The sequence below is a fragment of the Microtus pennsylvanicus genome, chromosome 1 (assembly GCF_037038515.1).
Source record: "Microtus pennsylvanicus isolate mMicPen1 chromosome 1, mMicPen1.hap1, whole genome shotgun sequence".
Lineage (NCBI taxonomy): Eukaryota > Metazoa > Chordata > Mammalia > Rodentia > Cricetidae > Microtus > Microtus pennsylvanicus.
Genome location: NC_134579.1, coordinates 115,420,581 through 115,444,738, shown reverse-complemented (window position 1 = coordinate 115,444,738; position 24,158 = coordinate 115,420,581). Strand labels below are relative to the sequence as shown.

Here is a 24,158-nt window from a genome sequence, read left to right as displayed (position 1 = left end):
CTTCAGAGACAGGAAACCTGTGGCTTAGAGGAGGGTTCTCTCCCTCAACTACCACAGGGTTCTTTCAAGCACTGAAGGAGACATCCCTACTGTGTGTGTGTGTGTGTGTGTGTGTGTGTGTGTGTGTGTGTGCGCGAGCGCGCGCGCACACAAACACCAAAACCTGAGCCCTTCATCAGCCCCTAAGAGAAACAGAATGTAATTATAATTGCAGGACTGTGGAAAAAGCTGAGGATGGAAGTACTCACCATGCAAGCAAGAGGACCAGAGTTCTGATCCCCAGGACCCGTGAGAAAGGCTGGTAGGCAACACACAGGATAGAGAAGTACTCTCAGAGAATGCTGGTTGTCTAGACAAGCGAGCTCTGGGTTCACGTGAGAGATCGTGCCTTCATGTATACAGTGGAGAGTCATCAAAGGAGACTTGAACATCAGCCTTGAGCCTCTACATACACACACGCATGTGCGCATACACACATACACAAATGTGCACACGCAAACTCACATGTATGGGACATAAGTGAATAAATATCTTAATTCTAAGGTTTGAGGGTCACCCCCTCATATGCTGCTTCCTCGCAACCTTTGAAGGGACGCTGGAAAATGAGAGTAGAGAGCTGAGTCACGTGGGAGTCACATGGGAGTCACCACAGATCCCCCTACTTACTGTTCCCACGTGGAAAAAGCCAGAGAAATGTCACATAGCAACACCGTAATGAGATATGATGTTGCTTTACAGAGGGGAAACTGAGGTTCAGAGAGGTGGTAGAAACTGCCAAGGTCACACAGCTTTGGAGGTTACACAAGGACTCTGATGGGCTTGAGGAAGCCCCATACTCTGATCCCAAAGAAAAGCTCCAGCTCACCCTGCTTCTGCAGACACCTCGGCCTGGCAGGGACAGGCTGCCTTGACCTGCTATGAGTGTCAATCACAACTGTGGGCTGGAAGAATGACAGGAGGAAGAAAGCCGGCTCTAGCCACTGGCACACACCTTCAATCCCAACACTCAAGAAACAGAAACAGATCTCTGAATTCAAGGCCAGCCTGGTCCACAGAGCAAGTTCCAGGACAGCCAGGGCTACACACAAAAACCTTGTCTTGAAGAAAAAAAAAAAGAGAGAAAGAAAAAGAAAAAACTGGCCATGAGGCCGAAAGCCGAGAACTTCAAAGCCTTAGTGAATCTGGGAAATGAAGTCACCCACAAGTCTATCCACATCAACAGGAACTGGGGTCTTCATCTACAAGGTGACAAGGCAAGCCCTGATAGAGGACAGTGGGCCAGGGAGACTGAGGACGGGTGATGTACAAGCAGCCATCTTGGAAGTGTGAGGTCAGTATGGGGAACCCAGGGTAGGACGAGGTGTGAAATGGGTTTTTGTGCCTTTGGCCTTTTGAGGAGACAGCTACGCCCCTAAAGGACGTGGAAGAGGGAGGTAAGACAAAGGTAGCTATAGAAGGTTTGTGGTCCCAATGGGGTCCCACATGGGGTCATGAGACACACCTGGGGTAGGAAGGGACCCAGAATTTTAATAAGCAAGGGGCAGTGGGATTCGTAACTCTTCCTCAATGGCGATCAGGATCTAAGTCCCCGGAGACAAGCTGGGTCTCCTTGCTAACATCTGATTGGGGCGGGGGTGGGGGATGACTGGCACGGGAAGATTTCTTCTGACACTCAAACTCAGATTATGGCTGTGAAACCCTGAGGGGGACCCTGTGGGCAGCTAAGGGAGGGTAGTGAGAGACTTGGCGAGGTTAGGTGGCCTGGAGGAGACCCTGTGGTGTCATTCCCTATGGAGCTGTGACCCTCTGCCGCCCTCCACCGGCTCCCCTTGCTGTCCCCCTCCCATCAGCTCCCCAGCACCCTGGTGGTGGGTGGAACGGTGACACCTTGTCAAACAGGCATTTCATAAATGCAAATCTCTCTTAATTTGAATTTAATTATCAATGAAGTGAGCGATTCCCAGATCACGTCTTCCCGTCAGAAACTGGCAGATACATCTGTGCACGGGCCGAGGCTGGCATCTGCTGGTGCTTGTGCCAAATCCCTCCCGGTGGTGGTAGGCCCAGAGCGGCCACATTAGGGTGGGGAGCTGGCAGAGCGGGGGTCCTGGCAGCTGGAGCCCCCACCGCAGTAGACTAGGCTACATAGCCTATTGCATGGCTCGCCCACAGCCCCATTCCACAAACTCCACAGCAGGGCTGTGTACCCAGGCATTCAGACATTTAGTGAGCATCAGGGATGTGAGACTTCATCCCTCCATCACTTCTAAGCAATCTGGAGAGAAGGTTCTAGTAAAAAAATTATTGAGCTCTTAACTTGATGTTCAACACTATGCACCTCTATTTGTACTCTATCCACACAAACCAACTTCAAGTCTGACTTACAGAAGTAAGGCTCAGAGGTTGGTGTCTCACAGGGTCTGGAGTATGATACCCGAGCCCTGAGGACCTCCTTATACACTAAGTGGGGCTGCTGGAAGAAAAGAGAGAGCTGCCAAAGTGAGGACCACCCCCCTAAAAGCCACATTTGGGATCAGAGGACCTCAGCCATCCTCTTGGGTGTGTATGTGTAGAGGGCTGATCCCAAAAACTCAAGGGGCAGGACCTATGCTTTAAAACTCACATTAATAATGAAAGCCAGGCGGCAGTGGTGCACGCCTTTAATCCCAGCACTTGGGAGGAAGAGGCAGGCAGATCTCTGTGAGTTCTAGGTCAGCCTGGTCTACAGAGTGAGTACAGGCTCCAAAGCTACACAGAAAAACCATGCTCAACAAAACAAGAAAAGGAAAGACAAAAAGAAAGTTGGAGCTGAGGAGATGGCCGAGTTAGAGAAAGCCTTTCTGGAAGCTGAAGGACCGGAGTTCAGATCTCCAGAACACATGTAAAAAGTCAAGCGCCTCAGTGCGTGTCTGTCCCCCTAAGGCATGAGGAGGCAGAGACAGGCTGGTCCCTGGGGTTTGCTGGCTAGCCAGAACAGCCTACTCGTCCTGGGGAACGCCACCTGACGTCAGCCTCTGGCCTCCACACGCATGTGCACACGTGTGAGTGCACCCACAAGCACACCAAAGATAAAACCCAGCGGAGGTGGGCCCTGTCCCCAGTACTTTACAGAAATGAGCTCAGGGAGGGGAGAGGCAGGAGCCTCGTTTCCCACTGGAAGAAACACAGACACTTAAGAGTGTGGGAATCCCAAAAGTACAGCTGTACAAGTCAGGCAGGAAAAAGACAGAAACCTCAAAATCTGCAAAGTAGAAAATCAAAAATGATGGCCAGTGAGGGTCCCATCACCATCCACAGACACACCCGAGCTTTGTCTCAAATGCTCCCAGTGCGTGTCTGCTATTCAGAAGAGGGTAATGGCCAGCCTCCAGCTGTTTTATGGGGCAATGAGGATAATATGTATTATCCTTTATACATAACTTTCTCCATTATAAAGGAAAAAACAAAAAGCTCAACTCTTTGTTTGTTTAAGGTAGGGTTCCACTCTGTTGCCCCAGCTGGCTTTGAACTCCTGACCCTCCTGCTTTGACCTCCAGAGTGCTGGGATGACAGCTACATTCTCATGCCTGGTTCAGCATTTACCTTTCTAGTCCCCAGGAAGAACCCGACAGAAGGCAGCTCACACTCTTGCTGGGTGACCTTGGGTGAGCCTCACAGCCTCTCTGAGCTTAGCATGCCTATTAACAAACAGATGGGCTGTTATTCAAAAGCCATGACTTACCACAGGCAGAGGGCTGGCCCAGGCTTGAAAACGTGGGCGCATTCAGAATGCCAGAGGCCCCAGCCTTGACCGCAAGCCCTCAGGAGGCGGAGTCTACCATCAGCGACCTCAGCTGAGGTCAGTGTGGTTGAGAACTCTGTGCGTCACCCAGTCAGGCCTGACACAAGAGTCACCCAGATGCTCCTCAATGCACCTGGTGCAACATCTGGCACGATGGTGGTACCCCAAATCTGTTACATGGATGAATTGTCCTGGTACTCAAGTAAAAAAGTCTGCTGTGCAAAGACACAGCTAAATGGCTGCCTTGCAAAAAGATCCAACAAGCTCAACCTGGGGCACCCTGAGAGGTCTAGCCACACTCAAAGATTACCAGCCATGAACAGTCGGGGGGACTTTCCCCAAAAAGGAAAGCACAATGTGGCCACACCAGTAGGCAATTCCACACCCCCAAAGAATCCAAAGCAAAAGCGTTTCTATGTCCCCACATCACTAATTATAACAGCCTTTCCAAAGGACACAGCTCAAACGCCAGCCGTGGCAGAGGGAGAAAACGAGATCCACCCGTGGACTGCCGTGGGATGCCGTGGAATATTAATCAATCATGAAAAGGCATGGGGTACTGAAGCTGTCACAGCACTAAGAAGCCCTGAAAGCACAAGCCGAAGGGAAAGAGACTGGTGCAAGAGATCAGATGCTACAGAGGTCCCCCACCAGGAGATGTCGTCAGGAGGCAGTCCTCAGGGACAGCAGAACATGCTGGAGAGGGACTGATATCGCGTGTGAGCTTCCCCTTGAGGATGGCTGGTTTAACAGTCAGGAGAGGAGTATATTTCAGAGTGAGCCCGGAGTGACCATCACATGACACTGAGTGTACCAACAGCCTCTGGGCTATCTGCTTTGAAATGGTTAATTTATGCCATATAAGCTGGCTAACTAGAGTGCACGGATGTATCCTCCCCGTCCCCACCTCCGCATCAGGTTTGGAGCCGACTACACAGGCTGCAATCCTGGTTCTCACTCTGGCTAGCCATATGATCTCACCCTCAGTTTCCTTATCTGTCCAGCGGGACCAGCGAGAGTCCTTTTCGCATTAGTAAAGTGTGAGGGAGTGAAATACAGAAACTGCATGAAACCAGGACTCTGCCAAGTCAGCTACTTGTGGTGCCCTGGTTCCGGCACGATTAGGCACACACAGAGATCCTGGGGACCCGCTAGACTTGGCCAGGACCACATGATCCCACAGCTGCCTCCGATGTGATGGTAGATTTTCCTGCTAGCCATATATGCAGCACAACAAAGACCTTTGAGCATCAAACCCATTGTGTGCCCTCTCTGGGCTTTTGCAACTACCTCCCTTTCCGAATCATCACTGTGACAGCCACACCTCAGGGCTGCACAATGCAGGACCGGATGGCGTTAAAGCGTCAAGTTCACCGGAATACACAGTGACTTGAGTCTCCCTCTCAAATGTCTGTAGCTGGGAGGCCCTAGCTAGTCCTGTCTGCTCTCTGGACGATATTTATTGCTTGTGTAAATTGTCAGCGTCCCCCGGGGGGCTTCACTTTCTTTTCCTCCCCAGAAGATCCCAGACTGCGGGGTGGGGGGAGCCCAGCCTGGCAGACGCCAGAGGACCAGGCTCCTTTCAGCGGCATTAATTATCTGTATGGCTTTCCCAAACAACAAAAGAAAAGGAAACATCTTGACCCCACCGCCTGCCAATATTTAAGGCACCGGGAGAGGGCCGGCATTCCTTTCATCCGCGCCTCCCAGCGCCAATCTGCTGATGAAACGGGCCCTCCCGCCCGGCTCCCGCCCGGCGTCTTAAGACAGCAAGCTCTGCAGCTTGATTAATTCTCCCATCTCAGGAAAGAGCCGAGTATACTCCAGAGCGTTGACTCGATTTTCCTCTATAAAAACAGCCTCGCGAGAAATTACAACCGCTTAGCCCATCCCTGTTCCAAGAAGCTACTTGTAAAAACTATTCCTCCTCCGTGAGGGGTGTGTGTCCTGCTGGACCTGGGAGGGGGGAGGGAGAGAAGGCAGACAGTGGCAGATGACCTCAAACAGTTGCTTTGTGTGTGTGTCCACTTGGGGTTGTGCTGAGACGTCTTTGCCAGGAGTTCCGAAAGCCTGATGCTTCTCACCCCTATCGTTAATATAAAATAAAGAGAACGACTCTTGCGGCTGGGGAGAGGCTCAGTCGGTGAAGTGCTTGCTGTGAATGCATAAGGACCTGGGTTGGGATCCCTAGGGCCCATGTAAAAAGCGAGCGTGTCATATGTGTGCATGTAAACCAAAGGTTGATAGACCTGAGGTGTCTTGCTCAATCACTCTCCATCCTATTTTTTGAGTCAGGGTCTCTTACTGAAGCCAGACTGGCTGCAGCAAGACTCAGGGGTCCTCCTGTCTCTGCCTCCCCTGTGCTAGGATGGCATGCATCACTGAGCACATCTCAGGGATGAGAAGCATCAGGCTTTCGGGAGCTCCTGGCAAAGACGTCTCAGCAGCCCCAAGTGGACAGGCCTGGAATCTTCTTCTCCTACAGTTCTATTTAGATGGCAGAGCTCTTATCTGTGAAATCCAAACCTCTGAGGATACAGGCCCATGTTGCTGTGGGGGACTGGATGGGACTCTAGGAAAGATCTGGTTCCGCAGGAATGGAACTCAGCCTGACGGATCAGTGGAGAGGGCTCTGGCCAGAGTCAGAACCTGGAGCAAGCAAGCATTTCAAAGAGCAGGTGGATCTAAGAGGCCGGCCTGGTCTACAAAGCGAGTTCCGGGACAGCTAGGATAGTTAGAAAAACCTCGTCTTGGAAAAAAAAATCTCTGGACAGGTAAGGGACATTCTAGACAAAAGTTGGGAAACTCTGGCTTGTGAGCCAAATCCAGCTCATCCGATAATGTGAATAAAGTTTGACTGGAAATCAGCCATGTTCTTTCCTGCACACACTGCCTTTGCTGTGGCAGAGTTGAGTAGCCGTGACAGAGACCATATGGCCCGCGATGGAAAAAATATCTACAGGATCTGTGAGTTAGTTTTCCATGGTTTCATCTAACTGAGATCACTGCTGTTCAAAAATAAAGGTAAAATTCCAGAAATAAACAGTCCATGAGTTTTGAATTATGTATTACTCTAGTATCGCATGAAAAGTCACACTCTCATGCTCTGTCCCAGCCAGGAAGTGGTATCAGAACTTCTTTTGTCATATACCTATACTATACGTGTGACCTCCCACCCGCCATGTGCCTGGTAACCGGCTCAGCTTTCAGACTGACTGTTGCTAGAACGGCAGTGTTGCATCACGGAACCCTTACACCCTAACCCAGCAATGCGTCACCCTGCTTACTCCCCTTGCTACACAGGCACCAAGCCACCTCGCAGTATCTTGAGAACACAATGAGGTATTTTGAGTGACAGGGAAGCAGTCACAAAACTCTGCACACAAGCACGTGGACATGTGTGTGCACTGACCTCAGGATATATGTATGCACGTGGACATGTGTGTGCACTGATCTCAGGATATATGTATGCACGTGGACATGTGTGTGCACTGATCTCAGGATATATGTATGCATGTGGACATGTGTGTGCACTGATCTCAGGATATATGTATGCATGTGGACATGTGTGTGCACTGAGCTCAGGATATATGCATGCACATGGACATGTGTGCGCACAGACCTCAGGATGTATGTATGCACGCGGACATGTGTGTGCACAGACCTCAGGATATATGTATGCACGTGGACATGCATGTGCACTGACAGCAGGATATGTATATATATGCACATGGACATGTGTGTGCACTGACGGCAGGATATGTATATATATGCACATGGACATGTGTGTGCACTGACAGCAGGATATGTATATATATGCACATGGACATGTGTGTGCACTGACGGCAGGATATGTATATATATGCACATGGACATGTGTGTGCACTGACAGCAGGATATGTATATATATGCACATGGACATGTGTGTGCACTGACGGCAGGATATGTATATATATGCACATGGACATGTGTGTGCACTGACGGCAGGATATATATATATGCACATGGACATGTGTGTGCACTGACGGCAGGATATATATATATATATATATATATATATATATATGCACATGGACATGTGTGTGCACTGACAGCAGGATATGTATATATATATGCACATGGACATGTGTGTGCACTGACAGCAGGATATGTATATATATGCACATGGACATGTGTGTGCACTGACGGCAGGATATATATATATATATATATATGCACATGGACATGTGTGTGCACTGACGGCAGGATATATATATATATATATGCACATGGACATGTGTGTGCACTGACGGCAGGATATGTATATATATGCACATGGCCATGTGTGTGCACTGACAGCAGGATATGTATATATATGCACATGGACATGTGTGTGCACTGACAGCAGGATATGTATATATATGCACATGGACATGTGTGTGCACTGACAGCAGGATATATATATATGCACATGGACATGTGTGTGCACTGACAGCAGGATATATATATATATATATATATATATGCACATGGACATGTGTGTGCACTGACAGCAGGATATGTATATATATGCACATGGCCATGTGTGTGCACTGACAGCAGGATATGTATATATATGCACATGGACATGTGTGTGCACTGACAGCAGGATATATATATATATGCACATGGACATGTGTGTGCACTGACAGCAGGATATATATATATGCACATGGACATGTGTGTGCACTGACAGCAGGATATGTATATATATGCACATGGACATGTGTGTGCACTGACAGCAGGATATATATATATATGCACATGGACATGTGTGTGCACTGACGGCAGGATATGTATATATATGCACATGGACATGTGTGTGCACTGACGGCAGGATATGTATATATATGCACATGGCCATGTGTGTGCACTGACAGCAGGATATGTATATATATGCACATGGACATGTGTGTGCACTGACAGCAGGATATATATATATATATGCACATGGACATGTGTGTGCACTGACAGCAGGAGGTGTGCACTTTCCTCCAGCGCTCTCCACACCATTTTTGAGACGGAGTCTCTTGTGGAACCTGTAGCCTGCCAATTCAGCTTTAGCCTGCTCAGTAAGCCCCACAGACCTTCCTGTCTCTCTGCCTGCCTGCCCGCCCTCAGCATTGGGATTTTAGGCCCACAACCCTGTATCTGCTTTTTATGTGGATGCTGAGCTCAAATGCAGGTCCCTCACGCTTTACTGGCTGGCCACTCCCCAGCCTGCTTTCCTGGTTTCAGGGGATGTTGTCACAAAAATCTTACTTTATTGTTAGTTTATCCCCTGTCATGCCTGAATTATAAAAATTAAATTCATTCTTGGTTTGTATACCTGGGAAAAAAAAACAGCCCATATGGGGTTAATACTACCCGAGGTTTTTGGACAGCTGCTGCTCCCCTCAACTGTGTCCCTTTGGATAAAGCAAGTTACTAAACTCTGACGTTTTTGTATCATGTAACTCTCTAAGATATGTATATTTAATATGTGCATAACCCAAGTGTGTAAGGTCTTAGGCATGTGAGCGTAGGTGCCCACAGAGGCTGGAAGTATTGGATCCCCTGGAACAGGAGTCATGAGTGGTTGTTAGCACCTAAGGGGCTGGGAACCGAACTCCGGTCCTGTGCAAGCACAGCCCAGGCTCTTAACTGCTAAGTCACCTCTCCAACTCTGTCATTTAATCCTTACTAATGTCTGGGTTGAGTGATGGATTCGAAAAATCTTGGCTCAGTTGGGCAGCGGTGGCGCACGTCTTTAATCTCAGCACTCAGGAGGCAAGGCAGGTGAGTCTCTGTGAGTCGAGGCCAGCCTGGTCTACACAGCAAGTTTCAGGGCTACACAGAGAAACCCTGACTAGAAACACCAAAAGAAAGTCTTGGCCTTACCAAGCAGGCATGGTACAGGGCTCACTTCAGGAACTCAGAGCTAAGGATTGTGAGGAGCCCACCCAAGAGATACCCAGGAGGGATGGCTGATAACCCCCACTGCCCAAATGAAATAGGGACTTCTACTGGAGACTACGGGCAAGATGACAAGCGACAGCTGGGGCTTAACTGGGGCAAATGGGTTAATACCTTATAGATTCTGTAGCCAAATGGCTCAGGTTCAAGCACTGTGTCTACCACTTCCTAGCTGTGTGACTTTGGGCAAGTAACTTTACCTTTCTGAGCCTCTATTTTCTTATCTGTAAAATGGGAATTATTCCAGCACCTTGGATGGGGTGATTGGATGGGGCTAAGCAAGCTGTTCCGGCAAACGGCACAGAGCACGTGGCACGGCGTCAGCTATGTTTACCGGTATTCTTCTCAGGGTTGCTGTGGAATCAGATGACATATTCTTTTACCAGTGCACATGGCAGACGTGAATATCTCTACAGAGCTTCAGGTCTCTGCCTCCACTGCCTCCTTGGGGACGAGAGACGCCACGGGAGTAGGAACACAGATGTGAAGCACGAACGAAGAGTCTTATGGTTGGCACGAGACCGTAGAAGTCTCCAGAATTCTAGCATGGTGACCGCTGTATCAGAGCTGGCAGCAGCTGCTCCGTCACTGTGGGCCTCTAAGTGACTGTGGTGAGTGACCCACGAATGAGGGATACGCTGTGTGGCATGAGCTCACCAAAGCACGTATAGGCTCTTTCCTCACCATGGCACGATACGGCCCGTATGGAATGACTGGTGCTGGTTCTGAGTCAATCTGACACCAACTAGAGTCATCAGAGGGGAACGAGCCTCAGCTAAGGAGACGTCTCCATGAGATCAATTGTAAGGCATTTTCTCAATTAGTGACCAATGGGGGAGGGCCCAGCCCATGATGGGTGGTACCATCCCTGGGCTGTTGGTCCTGGGTTCTTTAAGAAAGCAGACTGAGCAAAGTCAGGGTAAGCAAGCTAGTAAGCAGCCCCCTTCACGGTCTCTGCATCAGCTCCTGCCTACAGGTTCCTGCCCTAAGTAAGCCAGATAAACCCTTTCCTCCCAATTTGCTTTTTGACCATGTTGTTTTATTGCAGCAGTAGAAGCCCAAGACAGGTGGCTTGACCCAGCACTCTCCGCTATGTTCCCCTAGACCACACCCGGCATCCAGTGTCCCCATCTCTGCTGAGAGCCGTTTGAGAGCTCCAGGAAATGAGGGCTTCTGGAAGCATCATGGTCCAGCCTACCCTACCTGGTAAACGTGAGTTGACGCAGAAACTACACAAGTGTATTTCCACCTGTGATGCCCCTGCCTCAGACTACAGAGTGTCAGGGTCACATGGGTGTGCCGGCTCCCCCGGCCTCTCCTGATTGGACAGTCGCTACCAGCTGAAGCCCTTCTTAACCTTTGACCTCAGTTCCTCAAATGTATTTGTTCGCCCTCCAGATATCTGAATACCCACCTACCAGGCCCCTCTGCAGAGTCCAGGGGCTAAGCAAACAAACACAACAGAGAGTTTTACTTCCTCAAGCAATGTTGTTGGGAGACCACGGGTTGGGACTAACCTTCTACTTGAGAACCCAGCAGGCTGGACCAAAGCAGCAAGATGGAGTCCCTCATGCTATGTACCACAGAATCAAATAAACACACTAGCAGACACCACACGGGCCAGTGATCCCGAAAACAGGAGCTTCCAGCAATCACCGGGAGCTAGTCCAGTCACCTGAGTCAGCCTGAGAAGGAAGCTTGTCTGCTGTGACTCACAAGCATCACCCAGTGTGGCCTGATACGGGCCAACCCACTGCGGCCCCACGGCTTCCTTTTCAGTGTCTCATGACAACTGGCCAGTTCTACAATAACCAGGTGTCCTGCTATGCCCTGGGCCTGAGGCAACACTGTTCTCTGTGGATTCAGGTGTCATTTTTTTCTCCATTTAAATATTTTTAAATGATTAATTCATTTTTATTTTATGTGCATTAGTGTTTTGCCTGCATGTATGTCTGTGTGAAGGTGTCAGATCCCCTGGAGCTATAGTTACAGACAGTTGTGAGCTGTCATGTGGGTACCGGGAATTGAACCTAGAAAAACAGAGAATGCTCTTAACCTCTGAGTCACCTCTCCAGCCCCTCATGAAGAGAGGTATCATTTTGGTTCTAGAATCACAAATAAGAGCCAATTAAATAAATCACCAAAGACAGTAGGGCTGGTATCAGAGAAGTTTCCTGGTTACAGCTGAAGCAGCAGGCTGGGCAGCAGTCTCGATTTGCCGCTCTGTGATTTGGGGAGAACAATGGTCATTGCTGCCTCTGCTTTTCCAGGCTGTTCGGCAACTGACATGGGATTGAGCAGAAGAGGAAATACCAACTCCGACAGGGTGAATGTTACTGCGTGACATCTTCCTCCCACGGCTCCTAGGGAGCCCCATGCAAGTTTCTCCTCGGTCTTAGTTAACTTAGGGAATCAGCTCAGAGGGTCCCCTAGTATCCCCTCCAGGGTTCCCATGCAGCACCCCACCTTCCCAATCCCACTGCCTCTATCTGAATCCTCACATTCTGCAGCCCATGCTGGCAGCCTGACCACCTCCAGTCTTCTCAGAAAGTTCTTCCTACAGTCTTCCTTACAGTCCTAGCCCAGGGGACTTCATTAACACCCGGCCTCCATATCGACTCAGGATCAAAAGCACAATGAAATCTATCTAGCCCAGTCATGTCCACAAACCAATTAGTCACCAACACGATGCCCTACGTTGTGGTTCTTCAGGACGGGGCGGGGGTGGGTGCATCGCTTGTCTTCCCTACCTGCCGACATCTTGTAGACTCAGCCCTTCCCACTCACCAGTGGAACCTAATTTGATCAAGACCCACGGCTGGTTTTCCCAGTGCTCTAAGTGACACTGGAAAATGGTACTTTTTTTTTAACCAAAGAAATTAAAGGTCTGTATTATCACCACCGCCTACAATGAGACCAGCAAGATGACTCTTCGCATAAAGGTGCTTGCTGCCACGCCTGACAGCCCAAGTTAGAACCCCATGGTGGATGAAGAGAACCAACTCCTGCAAGCTGTCTTCTGACTTCTGTATACAGGCAAACACAGATACAGTCACACACGCACATATGCACACATACGTACAATAAATCCATAAATGTAAAAACTACAATTACACACCTGCCTGGCATTTGATCACGGACTCTCAAGGTGCAACACACGGCAGCCGGAGCTGAGCATGAAGCACAAGGCCAAATGGGTTGGCGAGGACTCTGTTACTCATTTGCAGACAGACACTAAGGAGTAGATGGAACTGGGGATGACATAGCCAGGAAGGCACAGGTGCACGGCAGAGGACGAGAAGGGACTTTATCCTTCATTCATTCACTCACTCACTCCTTCATGAACAGTCATGGGAAACTCCCAGGGTTCAAGTCCATGAACCAGAGAGAGCTGGTCTCTCTGTCCTTCAGGAGCTTATGGTTTTCTGGAGGCGACAGATGTAAAACGTCACGACGTGAAGAATTAGTGCCAGGAAGGGGGGGGCGGAGGGTGGAGCAGAGGAAGGATCTACGCGGGCACTCCAGTGAACTAAGAGAGGAGCTGGGATGAGACAGGAGGAAGAGGGAGTGCCACGCGTCCACATTCACGGATGGACAACTACGTGGGTGGGCCTCTCCTTCACTTCTGCTTTCTCCAGAGTCGTGAGTCCACACTGTCAGGCCTGTCAGCCCCCTCGGGCCCGCTCTGGTTGGTTGGTAGAAGAAGCAAAAAAGCCAATTTCTGAATTCATATGAAAATGCAAAGGACGCAGACTATTGAGAGAAGTCTTGAAATGGGAGAGCAAAGCTGAAGACATTAACTCAAGCCCGACCCTCCGTAAAGCTCCAGGGTGCTACCTGGTGCCTGCCGGGAGGGTGGACAGTGCTACCTGGTGCCTGCCGGGAGGGTGGACAGGCGTCTCCGTAGGAAGCAACAACCCATACGCAGAGGCTTACTTCACCTTGGAAGAGAGAAGCCAAGGCACACAGTGTTGAAGTCGATGTCCAGGGGCGGCACAGAGATGGCTTAAGAGCACTGACGACTCTTGCAAAGGGTCTGGGCTCCATCCCAGCACCCACAAGGCAGCTCACAACCAACTGCAACTCTGGTGCCAAGAGATCCAATGCCCCCTTCCAGCCTCTACAGGCTCTAGGCACAAAAGTGGGGCACGGGCACACATGCAGGCAAAACACATTTAAAAAATTAAAAACGATCGTTAAGCTGGAAATCCACCTAAGACATGACAAGGACCCTCAAACCTTCCCTCACACCATAGACGCAGAGAACTTGAGGCACGTGACAGACTCAAACAGAAAAGGGAAAGGGTTTAAATACAAGGGAATGGGGGTGTCAAAGGTCACAGTTTATGAAAACAAACAATGGGTGTGACAATCCAACAGCCCCAGTGTCCGAGCCCTGATTAGACATTCCCACCACGTGCTGGGCAGAGCCCAAGTCGGGTGTTCAGAACCCCAAGTTCCTCCCCAATTCCCACCTAGAACTCGGCACTCTTCACCCGCCCTCACTGCCCGCCCCCTCCACCATCCTGCCCACAGGCTTCCATCAAGTTCCAAACCAGCTCCTTTATGCCCCAGGCCCTTGGTTGATACTGTTCCTCTTACCTATGAGGATTTCCTTTCCCTCCATCCCTGGCAAGCTCCATCCTTCCAAATGTGCCTCACACATGACCTCCTTGAGAAATGACCCAAAGTGCCAAGCACTGTGGCAGGGACTGCAGACTTGCTGAGCTCAGCCAGGTGAACAATTGATGCTACCCAACACCTCAGTGCCTACGGACATGGGGCCATGCTACATCTTAGAACCAAGTGGCCTTAGGGCCACCTGGCAAGACGGATGGGGTAAAGACACTTGCAGCCAAGCACGCTGACCTGAGGTTAAATCCCGAGACCCATCTGACAGAGAGAGAGAACTGACTCCCGTATGCTGTCTTCTGGCCTCGATACATGTGTACACATGCAAGCACACACAGGTGCACATACATGCTCATACGCATACATGCATACACACAAATAAAATATAATAAATATTAAAGTAGAGGCAGAAGAGATAGCTCAGTGGTTTAGAACACCTCGTGCTCTCACAGAGTTCCTGAGTTCAGTTCCCCGCACCCACATTGGGTGGTTCACAACCACCTGGAACTAGATCCAGGAGATCGGATGCTCTTCTGCGCCCCATGAAAACTTGCACTCACATACACGTATGTGTGCATGTGTACGCACACATGTGCACACATACACCTCATTTTTAAAAACTAAAATAAACCTTTGAAATACTGTATGGAACAGACAGAAGACACAAGAGACCCTGTGCAGCTGAAACCCACGGACTTCCTCAGCATGGCTTCTTTTAGCCTTCAGAGGTGGCAAGATGTTTCTCAGGGCCCAGAAGAGAGCACAGACTGTAAGTGCTGCTGGGAGCATCCTGGGGCCCTTTAGGTCTCTGCAGTTCTGAGGTCCCACCTCCACAGGGGAGAAGCGGTTCCTCTCCCGGTACAGGCAGATCCCAGAGCCCTGCTATCCCAGCATGCTGCCTCCCAGAGTGCGTGCAGGCCTTGATTTTGCAAGGCAGAAATAAAAGGTAGTTTTTGTGCTGCAGCCGGCATTGATCTTGGCGCAGTCAGAGGCAGCTTCCTTAATTCCAGAAGCTCCCATCCTCTGCACCAGGCTGAGCTCCTTCACAATCTGAAGCAAGGGAGAGCTCTGAATTATAACATTCCCTTCCTCCCCTCATTCTTCCAGATAATGAACCACATCCGCGCTCGGCCTCCTCTCACAGGGGCAGAGGCTTCTTCGTTCCTGGGAGAGGTCCACACGTCAGTCACCAACCTTGGATGCCCCAGGCAACTCCAGAATGCCTGCTGCCTTTACCTTGCAGGTGAACTGTCCCTCCCAGGCTTTTGGTTTTGAGACAGGGTCTCAGGTAGCTCAGGCTGACCTCAAGTGCACTGTGTAGTCAGGGATGACTCTGAACTTGAAGAGTGACACCGTGCTGAGATTACAAGTGTGTACTACCATGGCTGTGTTGGGCTGGGGCCTCGCACATGTTAGACAAGCCATCCATCAACTGAGCCACATCTCCGGCCTCCAGTTAGGTTCTTCTTAAGCCATCTTTGAAAAGCGAAGCCTGGAGAGGGACGCCAGAGGCAGGAGCTCTCAGAAGTGGACTAAAGGGGAGCCCTGAAAGCCCACCTTCCTTTGGAGGCTGCAGAAGGTGGAAGGCTCCCTTTTTCTCAAAGTCAGTTTCCTATCAGGGGAACAGGTATGGGCACCGGGTTGCCCCTTCAGGACTCAGCCAGGTGAATGGGCGAAGTCTTCTGCCTGACATGGCATCCACCAGCGTCCTCACGGCCCTGGAACCTATTAGGTACCTCTCGGCCTCACTGTGCCCTGCTGATGTGGACTTGCAATTGGGAGGCTATCCCGGTGCTGGTCAGCAAGGGCATGAACAATGCTGAAGTGCAGGGGGGCTAGGTGGCTTCAGAAAAGAGCCAGCAGGAAGTAAGTGAGGTGCCCGGAGCCAGCAAGGTCCCAGGACAAACCATCCTAATCCAGCTGCCAACCAGGGTCAGTGGATGGCCCAGCAGAGACATCTCAGCAAGGTTCACAAAACTCCAAACCAGTACAGACCCACGCATCAGCCTCACCTGGGGACTTTCCAGAGAGGCAGTTTCAAGACACTCGGGCCTGCTCAACTCCCAGGTGCTGGGGGATTTCCCACAAGGTCCCTCCCTCCTTACACAGGTCCCAGGTGAGAACACTGGGACCCCTCCACCCCTGCACTAAGCCCCAGGTGCCAACGACCTTGTTTTTTGAGAGAAGGTCTCTCATGCACTTGGAACTCACCAAGCAGGTCAGGCTGGTCACACACACACACACACACACACACACACACACACACACACACCCTCTTATATGGGTTCAAGGGCCCATGTTCAGGTCTCCATCTCTGAAGAGAGACGCTTTCCCCGCTGCGCCATCTCCCCAGACCCACGCAGGCCGTGGAGATGAGACACACACACAGCTTAGCGTCTTAAGGAATGGCAGGACAGCTGACATCGGTGGCTCAGTCTCCATCCTCCGCCCTCCCTCCCTCAACTCCTGGGAAAAGGATTTTAGTCAGGAGGAATCTAGGGCTGGGTCCCCACCATCCTGCATGCCTCCCCACCACGCTCCTCAGCTAACCTGATAAACACGGTGCGGATTTCACGCACTAGATCCCACCCAGCCCCGATTGTCATTTCGGGATTTGCGCCGTTTTAATGAATGCCAAAACTGTTTTCTCACTTGATAGATCCTGACAAGACCAACAATCGCAGATCAGAGAGAAACTTCTTGCTTTTCAACAAAGGTTAATAAATAGTGACAGCATTAAGTCTAGTCTGATTAACTATGCTGAGAGATATTATTGCCGTTTGCAACGCAAAATCATTATTGGATTAAGCATAGCATATAAAAATGAAATGTGAGTTTTAATCTCAAACAGAGAGCACGAGCTGCTCGTGTGGAGGCGGGGTGGCACACGGAGGCCCGTATTAATTTTTAAGTCGCTTTGGTGAAGGGATATTACATGTCATTTTTTCTGGTCTGAGTTTGGCCAGGGGAGAAGAGGCCCCTTAGATACAGAAAGGCAGAAACAGTGAGCAGCCCCTTGGGCTGAACAGTACCAGAAAGGGACCCACAGTAAGAGTCACACATGACCAAGGGACCACACGTGAGGGCCTGACTCACGTGATGCCTTGAGCTCTCAGATCTTCTCTGGGGATAAGGCCAGGCCCAAGTCAGAAGTGGGAGGTAGGGAGATGGCCCTGCATGTCCTGGGGAAGATGACAGAGGAGGGGAATGGAGGTGAAGAACTGGACTGGTGGGACACACCCTCAGCCAGAGTGAGGAAGACAGGACCCAAGTGTCAATCTCCCACTTGCCGCACCCCGACTCTGTCCCTTGAGGGCCACTGTGACTGTAGCCCCGAACTGCTGCAGGAATGAACCCATGGAGCCTGGAACAGTGTGTCCTTCCAGAAAGCAAGGAAGGTCCCAAGGCCACTTGTAAGCCCAGAGTGTCCAGAGCCAAGAAGTAAGGACCCCAAGTGCCAGAGAGGGTGTGACAACCAGAGCATGGGTGCAGACAGTGACAGTGGAAGTGGCCAGCCCCACACATTCCCACTCCAGGGCTGCTGGCAACGTTTTTAAACATTTCCTTGGACATCTTTGCAGAAGGTCAGCAAAGCAGGACACTCAATGGTGGGTGACGGGGAGGAGACGAGTGCCTGCCCCTCCTTCTGAACACTCCTCCCCTGTTTCTGCTGGAGCTGATAGGCACTGAGGGTCACTATCTCCATAGAGAAATGTCCCAGAGCTAAGAGCAAGAGGTGGCGATGGTGAATGAGTTTGCAGACCCAGCAGAGGCTGCTGATGAGGACTAAAGGCACAGGACAGGGACTTCAACAGTGAACAGCTCACGGTGACAACTACGAGCTCTCAATGCTAGACCTGGGGCACCTACCGATGCCACACCAAGTGGCCACTGCCAGGAGATCTTGCCAAAGTATTGAACCAACTGAGCACTTGCCCAGATGTGAGAACAGGAGCTCACAGGAGACCCCAGGGGGAGCCTGCTCAGTCACCTCCAATGGAGGGAGCTCCCGTGGGATGAACAGGCTGGCTTCTGTGGAGGGAAAAAGAACGAGAGGAAAAGCTGGGCATAGTCTCACACCTGTTACTTCAGGGTCTGGGCTCACAGCCACCTAGGACAGACACACAGGGAGTCTGATGCCAGCCTGGGCGACACTGAGACCTTGTCTCAAATTTTAGAAGGAGGCACAGAGACGGGACGGAAGAAAGAGGGGGCTGGCTCAGCGATGTGCCTGTCATACAAGCATGGGGAGCCTGGTTCTAACGTTCAGCATCTGTATTCAACAAACACCCGGAAGGGGAGAGAAAGATCATCAACTCATCAATATAAAGGGATATGGGAATCAGAAAATTGCCATGTGGCACACCACAGTCACTGAGGCGAGGGGTATCTTGGACGCTAAAATCAGTGGGGTCACCATTAAACTTCTGAGCAAGCCTCCAAATGCCCCCTCCCCCGAGAGACTTACTGATCACACACGGAGGACTAACCCTTCAGGGGAGAGACCAGTTGACATCAAGTCAGTATCAGTCACGGTGGGGACGGGTTGACAGTGGTACCTCCTGTCAGGGTGCCAGGAAGACACTGTCTCCCTCCTCCAACATCGATGCCCAAAATACACAAGCTACAGCCACAGAGGCAGCCGGCCTCCAGAGCAAAAAGGTCGGTGCACACCCAAAGGGTCAGGGTTTTAAAGAACCAAGCCTGGGGGCTGGGAGGTGGCGCTGCTGGGAGGGTGCCTGCCCTAGCATGCAAGGACCCTGAGCTGATTCCGCACAGCACCTCGTAAATCAGGGGTGGGGGTAACTAGATGGAGCAGAAACGGACTCCGCACTGGGGACATGGGAGTCAACGGAGTCCCACTGGGGTTGAACAGGGACTGAATGTCCGGGTGGCTCTCAGTCACCCTTGGTTCTGTGATGAGGTGGAACCCAAACACACAGGGACTCTGGGGAATTCCTATCTCAGTTCTTTTTGATATTCTGTGAATGTTTTTGGCAGCCATTTCACCATAAAGAGTTAAGAAGTGACTTCTTGCCAGGCCCTGACCTTCCCTTCCTGTGTGCTCTGGTCTTCCAAGGCAGACCCACTCCTGCATGGGTGACTGCAGCAGCCCCTGCAACCCTGGAGGCTTCTGGCCTTGCTCAGGTGAGGCCCAGCGCAGGGGAGAACAAAATGTAGCTGCAGATAAGAATCGTGAGTGATACTTGTATGAAAACTGCCCCGCTCGGTCAGGCGGGAGCCCTGGGGAGCAGGAGTCTGTCACAGAGGAGACCCAGGGCCCAGTGAGGGGCCTGCAGGCCAGGGCAGAGGGGGTTCACCAGGGTCCAACCCTGGGCACTATCAATGGGTCATGGTTCCCATGGCATGATAAGCTGTCATCTGCACTGTGTGGGGCATGGGGCTGGTGCCCACGGGAGGACGGTGGTGGTGCAGCTGTCACCGTAGCTTGTCCACTGACCATTTCACAAGGGTGGCTGACCCAGCAACGCTCCATAACTTACAGTCACTTCCTTAATTCTCCCTGACCCCGCTGTCCCATCCCTCTCCTCCGACCTGGCCCCAGTGGACAGTCGTTGTCCCCCTGCATCTCTTGAGACTTGTATGCATCCCTATCTATTCGTGTCTGACACAACCCCTTTCGGTCACATGATGTCATTCAAAAGCCTCCTCCAGGAAGTTCTCTAGAATTGCCTGAGACCCACCCCCAAGCCCTCTCCTCTGGTGTCCCATAGACTATACCAGTCTAGCAGCACCTCAAACTCTTTACTGGGGCTGGGGGGTGAAGCCTGCTGGCAGACCTCTTGTCTAGCAAGGGAGAGGCCTCAGGCCCACCGCAGCACCACACACATGAATGAAAGCTCTTGGGGTGAGCCGCCAGCGCCATGGCTGCAGTCAGAATCCCTCTGTCCCATGCATGGCTCACCCAGTAGGCATAAGTGCTCGCCCAACATGCAGACGGGAAAATTGAGTCACAGGGAGGCAAAGCCATGGCACTTCATCACTTCGATGGGAGGAGACAAGGGCAAGCTCCTGCTGGATCCAGAGTCTTTCCCCTCTGTGATGACAACCATTGAGGAGGGGAGAACATCCCGCTCACCCCCCCACCCCAGCCTAGTCCCGAATTTCAAACCATCCCTCTCTGCTGAGTCACCACCTCCTCAGCCCTTGCAGGAGAGAAATCAATACCCATCGCCTATCAACTCAAATGAACTGGAGAGGGGCCCCCAAGGCCACACCATCGCTCAGGACCTCAGACTTCACCTCACTGTAGCTAAAACAACATTTCCTTTCAATCACCCCCAATATTTCTGAGGTGCTGGACAGAAAGAAGGGGGCATGCCTCTTTGCACCAGAACCCCCAGTGTGGCCCCGAGGCTATCTGGGGACAATGCTGAACCACTGGGTTGAGCAGCTAAGGGCAGAAGCTGGGGGAGGAGAAAGGTCACAAAATGTCAGGCTGGGAGGCGCAGAGTGCTGTAAGCAAAGCCACGGTGACGGTGACGTTGGCGTTGGCACCCACTCACACTGTCTCCGCCCTACTGCAGGGCTGCTGTCCCCCAAGGGCCAAGTCCCAGCAGGAGACCCAAGATTTAGAGGAGGGGCCGCCTGGGAGGCCAGGTGAGCGTCCCACTCTTTGACTTTGGGCGTGTCTCCCGGGGCTCACCCCGGACTCTCTCCTCCACGAAGCAGAATGGAGTTTAGCACTGTCTTTGCACCTGGTAACCAAACGGCAGCCATGCTGGGGTCCACAGCCCTGCGTTCGGTTCCTTCCTTAGACATAAACGTAAATGTTATAGACGAGGAAGCAGAGGCTTAGAGAGGTTAAGGAAGTTGTCTTACATCACACAGCCTGAGGAGCAAGAGCTGGGATTTCAGCCCGGGAAAGATGGGGACCCATCTATACATGGAGTTCAGAAAGATGGCTCAGGGGTTTTGTTTAGGACGCCCTTGGGCCTCCCCAGGAGGCTGGCTTCTAAACTGAGCCTTTCCCAAGGCTCGAAACCTATCGACAGGAGCTGCTTCGGCACCTACTGCATTTTTATGCCATGGGGTTGGGATCAAACGGGGAGCTGTGGCCTATCAGAGACCCTGGCCTGTGACGGAGCACCATGCAGCCAGGTGCCAGGTGTGGAACAAGACCTCGTCGTGCCCATGAAAGACTAAAGATACAACCACAAGGGCTAGGTGCTAGGAGTCATGCAGCCCACGGCGGGACTTGTGGGAGAAGGACGCACAGGTGTTCCGAGCCGCTCACCATCCTGGCAGAGAGTCCCTCCAGTGTGACACCCAAGTCACTCACTGTACCTACTAAGGAAGAGCACCTTACACAGATCCATAGATTTGAACCATGACAGGAGAGAGCAGCTCTGGGTCTCCCTCACCGTGACCCAGTTCCAGAGAAACCCACAGGGGTTCTGCGCACTAAACCATCTCTCTGTTGCTGACACAGGCCCCCTTGCATCAGGGAGAGCCCAGAAGAACTCACTCACTGGATGAATGACGGTCCTGCAGCTGACAGCTACTAGGAGTATTACCTCACACCCCCCAACCCCCGGCTTCTAACCCACACCCTGGTCTTGGCCTTTCATGACATCTCTATCTCCGGCCATTATACCTGCAGTTTGGTGACTTCTGTACCACCGCAGCCTGCAGGGTGTGGGGGGGGGGGGGACACAGATCCCTATTATAACCTTGTTATCAGCCGCCAGGCTGGGCCTGAATCCAGCAGCTCCCTTGGCCACAGTAGGATCTCACTATGTCATCCACCAGGTTAAACAAGTAAAGCAGGGCCAGCAAGAGGGCTCAGTGGGCAAAGGTGCCTACCACCAAGATTCACACAGGGTGGCAGGAGAGAACTGACTCCCAAAAGTTGTCCTCTGACCTCCACAGATGTTCTGTGACATGTGCACATGCCTGCATATACACACCCGATTTTTAAACACTAAAAAAATAAAATGTGAGCAGCTAGAGAGGGAGCCAGAGAGGTTAAGCGCTTGGCTCAAGGTCACCCAGTACTTAGAGAAGCCAGGACTTTAACAGCAACCTGGATGCCAGGATTAAGTGGGGAGTCTGTGGCTTTGCCACCCACCCAGGCCACGCACGGCGCTGTGCGCCCAAGCACCCCACAGTAGCTGCAGAGCATTGTATTGGGCAACACCACACCACCCCTGCTCTGAGGCCTGCCACCACCGTTCACATGTCAGCTCTGCAGGGAGCACACGACAGTCTGGGTGGCTGCAACTGCTGCAAGCCAGAAGGTGGCTGAACCAAGGCTGAGTGAACACTGCCAGGGTTCCTTCTGTGAGTTGCTCCTGCCCGTGGCTGCAGCCCAGGGTGGTTTCAGCCAAGTGTGTACCCACTGTGCCAGTTTGCTGGAGAGAGGAGGACAGATCGGCTCACCCACGGGGACACCGCCCTTCACCCCCATGCCATGCTGCCGGGGCCTATAGCCTAGCCCAGGCAGGGCTGCGGAGAAGAGGCCTCCATGCCGAGTGAACAATGGGAGTGCTTTCAGGCTGGGGATGTTTTAATCTGCATTCCACTGTTCCAGAAATAACAACAATAGTGCCTGCTCTGTAACCTTTCATGTAAAATGAGGAGACACCCTCACAGTATCACCAAGACATAGGTACAGTTAATAATGCTACTTAATTAAGTAAGGTAAGGAAACCGAGGCACGGATAGACTGACCTGGCTAGGATCACACATGGCTAGAACACACAAGGTACATCAGCTGGCCATGTAGACCTGCTGATCAAGAAAGGTCTTCTCAGAAACAAACGAGAAATAGCCACCGGCCCCGGCACTGTGCCAACTCCATTTTACAGCCGAAGCAGTGAGACTCAGAGAGGCCAACTGACGTGCTCAAGGCCACACAGCACTGGAAGGCACACCCACCCAGAGGCTGGGTTCGCTGCACCTTGCAAGGTGCCTGACTTCTGCTTTGTGACATCCCCCCTTTCCATCCAGCCACCTGATCTACTGTGGGCAGACCCACGCAGGGGAAAGATTCCCCCAGCTGGGAGCCCCTGGAGGGTAAAAGCATAGGGAGGTTGTATCCCAAAGAGGACTGAGCCATCTTGATGATCTGTCTCTGGAGATGCTGCTGGGGACAGGGCAGCCCTTGTCAGCCACAGGCCACAGCACCCACAATACCACAGACAGCAAGCAGGGCCGGGTGGAGGAACAGTCACAGCTCCATCCAGGACCGGCTGGGCAGTCTGCCTGTCCCCCTAGGCCTGCACCAGCTTTCAAGGCCAGGCAGGTCCATGGCATCCTCGCTCTGGCAGGAGCCAAAAGCGTGCCACGTGCACATACACATGCAGCTCACGTGTGCCCAACCATCACTTACCCAGAACGCTCACGCACTGTGCACCCACACAGTGCACTGTTCACGCACCCTGTGTGTGTACACATGTTCAAAGGCACTCATACACACCCTTGTACATGCATACAGTGTATGCTCACACACGTCCATTCCCTAAAGCACACACAACATACCTGCAGCCACAGGGAACCACGATTACAGACTTGGGTCTCCCCAAGGCCACACAGGGTGCAGAGTGTAAACCTGCATGTAGCCACACCCATGGCCGCCTCCTGAAGACAGGTGCAGACCCTGAAAGCCACAACCCTGAACACACATGCACAGGGACAAAGACCCCCACGCCACCTCACATGCAGGTGATTCTCAGAGCCATGACCCGAGGGAGAAAATCATGAAGTCACACATCCACCCCACCACCACCACCACACACAGTAGGCAGGA

The 24,158-nt window shown here is 51.7% G+C and overlaps 2 protein-coding genes across 9 annotated transcripts in view; one reads left to right on the top strand and one right to left on the bottom strand.

The window, feature by feature from the left end:
- Window positions 1–24,158, top strand: part of Pheta1 (PH domain containing endocytic trafficking adaptor 1) — a 298,237-nt gene that overhangs the window by 117,759 nt on the left and 156,320 nt on the right. The gene's annotated exons all lie outside the window — the stretch shown is intronic.
- Window positions 1–24,158, bottom strand: part of Cux2 (cut like homeobox 2) — a 175,583-nt gene that overhangs the window by 107,127 nt on the left and 44,298 nt on the right. The gene's annotated exons all lie outside the window — the stretch shown is intronic.